This window comes from Coturnix japonica, chromosome 1 (assembly GCF_001577835.2).
Source record: "Coturnix japonica isolate 7356 chromosome 1, Coturnix japonica 2.1, whole genome shotgun sequence".
Taxonomy (NCBI): Eukaryota; Metazoa; Chordata; class Aves; order Galliformes; family Phasianidae; genus Coturnix; species Coturnix japonica.
The window spans coordinates 49,994,186-50,000,089 of record NC_029516.1 but is presented as its reverse complement, the minus strand read 5'-3'; the positions used below and the strand labels follow the sequence as shown (position 1 = coordinate 50,000,089).

The window sequence follows — 5,904 nt, the reverse complement described above, 5'->3', positions numbered from 1 at the left end:
CGCATTGTAAACAGTGCTTTGTGCATCTGCTTTTTCCAATAGGGTAGTACAGAGAAGAGGGAACGTTTTCAGCTGGCTATGGGAAGAGAAGTTCCACGACTCAGCACCCAAACACAAGCTCCTTGATTGAGGCTGGTTTTGATTTGCTGGCGTTGCTTTATTGAGGGAGCTCTTGCATTGCACGAGCATCTGCTTTTAATATATGATGTCATTGCCGAGTTGGTATGGCAGCTCTTTAAAAGGAAAATTAAGGCTCAGATATGGTATCTTCAAAGGGAGACGGGAGAATTTCAGCATGTCCCAAATAGTGAGAGAGTTATTTGTGTATCTGGCAGAACTGTACAGTGCTGTGAGCTGCAGGTGAAAGTAATCAATTGGAAATTGCTTCCAAGTGGTTCTTAAAATAGGCCATTGAGCACGTGCCATCCCAGTTCCTTGGGGTTGCCTCTTGCTTCTGGACCCTGATGTTCCTTTATATGGTCCTGCAGATTTGTTGTTCTTCTGTGTAAATCCTCTCGTTTTCATCCATCTTAGAACACTGTTAAAGAGGTAGATGCAATTCAATGTGATTAATCAGTGAGTTGGGATTTGGCTTGGTATCACAGGCTTCAGTCAGGAAGGGCCAACTGTGTTCTGGGCTGCATTAAGAAAGGGGTGGCCAGCAGGGAGAGGGAGGTAATTGTGCCCATCTACTCAGCTCTTGTGAGGCCCCATCTGCAGTACTGCATCCAGGCCTGGGCCCCTCAGTACAGGAAGGATGTGGAGCTCTTGGAGCGGGTCCAGAGGAGGACAACTAAGATGATCAGAGGGCTGGAGCACCTCTCCTATGGGGAAAGGTTGAGGGAACTGGGATTGTTTGGTTTGAATAAGGCTCCAGGGAGACCTCATTGTGGCCTTCCAGTACTTGAAGGGAGCATATAAACGGCTGTTTATGAGGGTGGATAGTGATAGGACAAGGGGGAATGGTTTGAAACTGGGACAGAGGAGGTTTAGGTTAGATATTAGGAGGAAGTTTTTCACTCAGAGGGTGGTGATGCACTGGAACAGGCTGCCCAATGAGGCTGTGGATGCCCCATCCCTGGAGGCATTCAAGGCCAGGCTGGATGTGGCTCTGGGCAGCCTGGTCTGGTGGTTGGTGACCTTCACATATCAGGGGGTTGAAACTCAAGGATCACTGCGGTCCTTTTCAACCCAGGCCATTCTATCATTCTAATTTTCATACAGACTTCATACAGATTAAATAGAATTCTGTTAATGGAAAACATTGTTAATGGAAAATATTTATGCCCTTAGTTGATAGAATTTACAAGTTCTGCTGTGTCTTTTTCTTTTTTTCCCTATAATCTTCATTCCCTCCCTATTAAGGAATGGACTTAAACACTTCGGAAGGTAAGAAGTCAGTATATGAAATAGCAAATAAAAGGCATCTTCATTCAGAAGGTTCAGGCGAGAGAGATAAATGGAATTTGTGGCCCTCAATCTAAGAAAGTACACAAGGTAATAGCTGCCAAAGGCAAGGGATGCCTTGCTGGCAAAGCTATGCAGGTCTATGGCCAGCAGCCCGATCTCAGCTATTATAAACACAGCTCTGATAAATGCTTATAAACATCTGAAGGGAGAGGGGAGGCAAATGGTTGAGGCCAGGCTCTTCTCAGTGGTGTGTAGCGATAGCACAAGGAGCAGCAGCCTAAAACTTGGACGTCATAGAATGTTCTGTACTAAGGTGTGGAAGAACTTCTATACAGTGAGGGTGACAGAGCACTGGTAGAGAGTGGTTGTGGAGTCTCCTTCCATGGAAACGTTCAAGACCTGTCTGGACACCTACATGCGCAACCCATTGTAGGATACTTGCCTTGACAGGGGGTCAGACTTGATCTCTTGAGGTTCCTTCCAACCACTGTGATTCTGTGATTAGCGGACTTTGTCAGTACTTAAGATCCCCAAGATCTCTGTCAGAATGGAACTTACTTACTCTGTACATTGCTTGAGTTGATGCACCTTTATGCAATTTAAGGAATTAGGAGCAGAGTTTTGAGGCTCAAGCGAGACTGAATGGGCAGTGTCCGACATCTCCAGTGAGGTTTGAGATAGTGTACTTGGGCATCTGCCTGAGCTTGGATTTGTGGCCAGGGCAGAGGAGTTGAGTGCCCCAGCAACAAACCAACATATCCTGGATTCCTTTGCCACTGTGATGCTCTTCTCTCCAGTGATGGGGTTCAATAATGTGCCTTTGGGGTGAGTCCTGAGCCACATCCCACACTATCTGTTAGCCAGGAGCCAAACCCTTTAACAGATATATGCCGAAGTCTGCTGCTGCCTCTGATCCTGGAGGAGCTGAGCGAGATTAAGTCATAGGCACACAGACTCAATTATCAGCCTGCAGAACACTGCTCTCCCCATCAGATTTAAAACCTCTGTAGTTTTATTTCATACAAAAGCAAATCGTGTCTCATCGTGCCTGATAAATGTATCCTACTGCCCTGTGTACTTCTGTAAGATGCTGCAGGAAATGCCCCTGGCAGGTTGCCTGGGAGGTTCCTTAGAGCAGGCTCGCTGTCTCCCTCTGAGCTGCTGTGTGCTGCCTCTCGCTGGAGCCTGCAATTCAATAAGCTCGCTGCAGCTGGCACCAATGTGGGGACCATTGTGCGTATGAGAAACCACTCACTCCCCAGGGGGTTTGGCTGTGGTTATGAGTTTTAGTGGAATTTGCACTGAGTTTCCATAGAGCTTCATGTTAGTTTTTTACATCCAGCATGTCAGATGTGGCATGCAGTCCCTCACTGCGCCAATTCACAAATCAACACGTACATGGATCAGTGTGCTGATGCTTAAGTGTGATGTGGATGAGGCTCTGGGCCCTCTGATCTAGCTGTGGCGTTCACTGCAGGGGAGCTGGACCAGATGACCCTCAGAGGGTCTTTCCAACTCTAAGGACTTCAGCATTCTCAGGGTGAAAGTCGGAGCGACCACTTTCAAGGAGGAGAAAAGGGCCCATGTTGTCAGTGAGGCATCCTTCTAACATCGCCCTTCGTTCCACCAAACCTTTTGGAAGAAGGAGCATGAGCACAGCCACTGGTGAATTACCAACACTTACTTACCTTCTTCCTATGGCCTGCTTGGACTCACTCAATATAAGACAGTCCCTTATGTCATTATTCATCCCACAACTGACGTGTGGGACTTCTTTGATTTACAAATGGAAGAAAATTCACGTTTCGGTGAAAAAACTCCATTATTTTATTTGGTACAAAATGAAACTGAAAAAAAAAAAAAGTCTGGCTTGCGTGATTTAGGAATGCGGTCATTTACAAGCAAGTTGTCTTCTCTCTTTAAATAGAATGGAAGCAGCAAGTCTGCATGACAACGGCACGTTAATCACACTCAACGCTCTACAGAATGAAGCTACAAGAAGCAAGGCTGCTGCCAGCTCTCATCACAACAGCGAGGCGCTGGGGAAAGACCCTTGGCTCTCCCCTATGCTCACTGTCGCTTTGCATTGAGGCAGCTCCTGTACATGTGCAGTGGCCCATATGTTCCCCTCCTGCTAAAGGCAAGAGAGGAGTCAATCTCCATCGTTCTGTACCTATGGATGGCTTATGGAACATTAGTGGGCATCATTTCAAAATGACCACTTATCTGACATGACTTAGAGGGGGTTTCAAGGAAGACAGCTTTCTAAAGCATCGTACTGATTTTTGGCTACAAGGCAGATAAGCATGGCCAGCTGTTTGGGATGTCCCACCTCACGTTCCCCAAACACTTTGTGTGCAGCAGAGACCAAAACCAAGGAAGAAATAGAACAAAGAAACATGCTTACATCAGCAATACCAATAAAGGCAGAGCACCAGATTACAATGAACCTCCAATGGAAACAGCACGGAAGAACTTCACGCCTGCATTTGGATTACAGGTACGGTGTTTCCATGCTTTTCTTTTTGTACTGGGCCCACTGTACAAGTGTCACAAGGGTCATTAAGTTAAGGCAGAAAAATCTGTGTCAGAGGTACCTGAGATAGTCACTGTTTGAAAAGAAGCCTTGAGCTGTTTTAGTTCAAACAAAACACTCAGACAAACAAAAAGACTGCAATCCTATAGAAGCAGATGGAATATAGCAGAAATGGTCACCCTCACTTATGATATAAACTACTTCTAAAGACCAAGTACGTACAAGTAAGAAGGTGAGGTATGTGAAGGGTTGGATGAGTTGTGGTTGTTTTAACTACAGTTGACTGGTATAAATTTAGACAAGTTCCCTCCATTATTTCCATATGTAGGGCCATACGTGCTTCATCAGCACTGTAACACCCTATAAACAATTACTCCTGCAGCTGTATTTTCAGGAAGAGATTGGAACAAAGGTAATGCAGCTTTGTCCCTCAACCACATGGAGTGGTGTGTGGGAAAGAGTATAGGAAAAGCAAAACAAAGCAGTATTGACTCCTTTGCTCTGATGATAATTCATAAACCACAAACTTGAGAGAACTCCTAAACTTAAGCTCACAGGAGAGCAGGCAAGAGCAAGAAAGATGCAACTGATCTCAAGCAAATGAGTCAGACACCCTTTCACTCCCTTTCTACAGATCCAGCTGCCAAACCTCGAGCTTCTTCTTAGCACCAATCACAACTCTGCAGCCAGATTTGCAATGGAAGAAGGGTATGGTAGCCTTAAAAAAATTGAATACAAGCCAAAGGGGCTCCTGTAGTGACTGTGTTTGATGTCCAGTTGTACTTTTAAAGAAAAACCCTATTTGTTTAGAGGCACAGCTGCTGAAGAATGGCAGACTGCTACAAACCCCACAACATCTGCCTGCACTGACACAGCTTACACTGCACCTCCTCCGGAGGCTCTGCCAGCATCATGCTGACTTGTAAGAGCACTATTTAAATCCACACATACATAAAAGTTTGGGAGTAGCACAGAATTGGCCATTTCAGGCTTCTGAGATGGCTCAGTTGAGATATTTTTCCAGTATTAAATGGTTACTTGTTTGTTTAAAGACAAAACCAACAAGAAATGGTATGGCAATGGATTCAGGGTGTGATTTGTTTCAACTAATGATAGTTATATGGAAGAATAATGATTACACTTTAGTTTCTTGCAAGCAGTAGAAAAAAACAGAAGGTTCCAAAATGCTGGCTATTACTAAACCCACCACTCCTATCCTAGCAGGCTAAGGAAGGGCATCTAACAGAATTACCCACCTACTTATTAAAGAAACAGCAATGTTACCAAGAACAGTTCACTAAATATGCAGAACTACGTTCTCTAGCGAGAGTTTATTGCAAAACCAGAAAAGAGACAGCAAAATTGAAGTCTATCATTCACTGCAGGTTTGTACCGCTCGTCCCAGTTTCAGGCACTCGCACGCGCTCACACACACACTGTACACAGAGAGCTGCTAACACATTTGAGTTCCCAGTCTCACAAGCAACCTGAAAACATTTCAGTAAAAAGTTAAAATGAGGTCTCTTACCACAAGGACTATAAAATCCCCCCCCACACACACCCCACCCTTCACTACCATAGAATTTCTAAGTTCTGGATTCTAAAAACCATACATAAAAAGGAAGAGCTATTTTCAGTAGCACAAAGACCACCTTAAACGTACCAAAGTCAATCTAAGGAGTCAATGCGACTGAAAAAGAATGAAACGAAGACCTGCATCACACACCACCAGTGTTTCAATTAACACTGCTGATGAGCTCTAAGTCTCTGAACATGGAAGAGCGTCACTCGTTTCTGATTTACTTCTAAGTTCCAAGTTAGATAAAAAACAGTCGCAGCAATTCCTCTGAGCTGCAGCTTTGTGTGAAAAAGTCCCTTTCAAAATATCAATAAATAGAATGACATCTCAAGTTAGCTGAGCTTGTCATGCAAGACAAGTTACATAACCAAGACCAACT

At 44.6% G+C, this 5,904-nt stretch overlaps 1 long non-coding RNA gene across 1 annotated transcript; it reads left to right on the top strand.

The window, feature by feature from the left end:
* Window positions 1-1,152: 1,152 nt before the first annotated feature.
* LOC116653547 lies at window positions 1,153-5,825 on the top strand. Its single transcript, XR_004307638.1, has 2 exons — window positions 1,153-3,910; window positions 4,581-5,825. It is a non-coding gene; the product is annotated as an uncharacterized LOC116653547 (long non-coding RNA).
* Window positions 5,826-5,904: the final 79 nt, after the last annotated feature.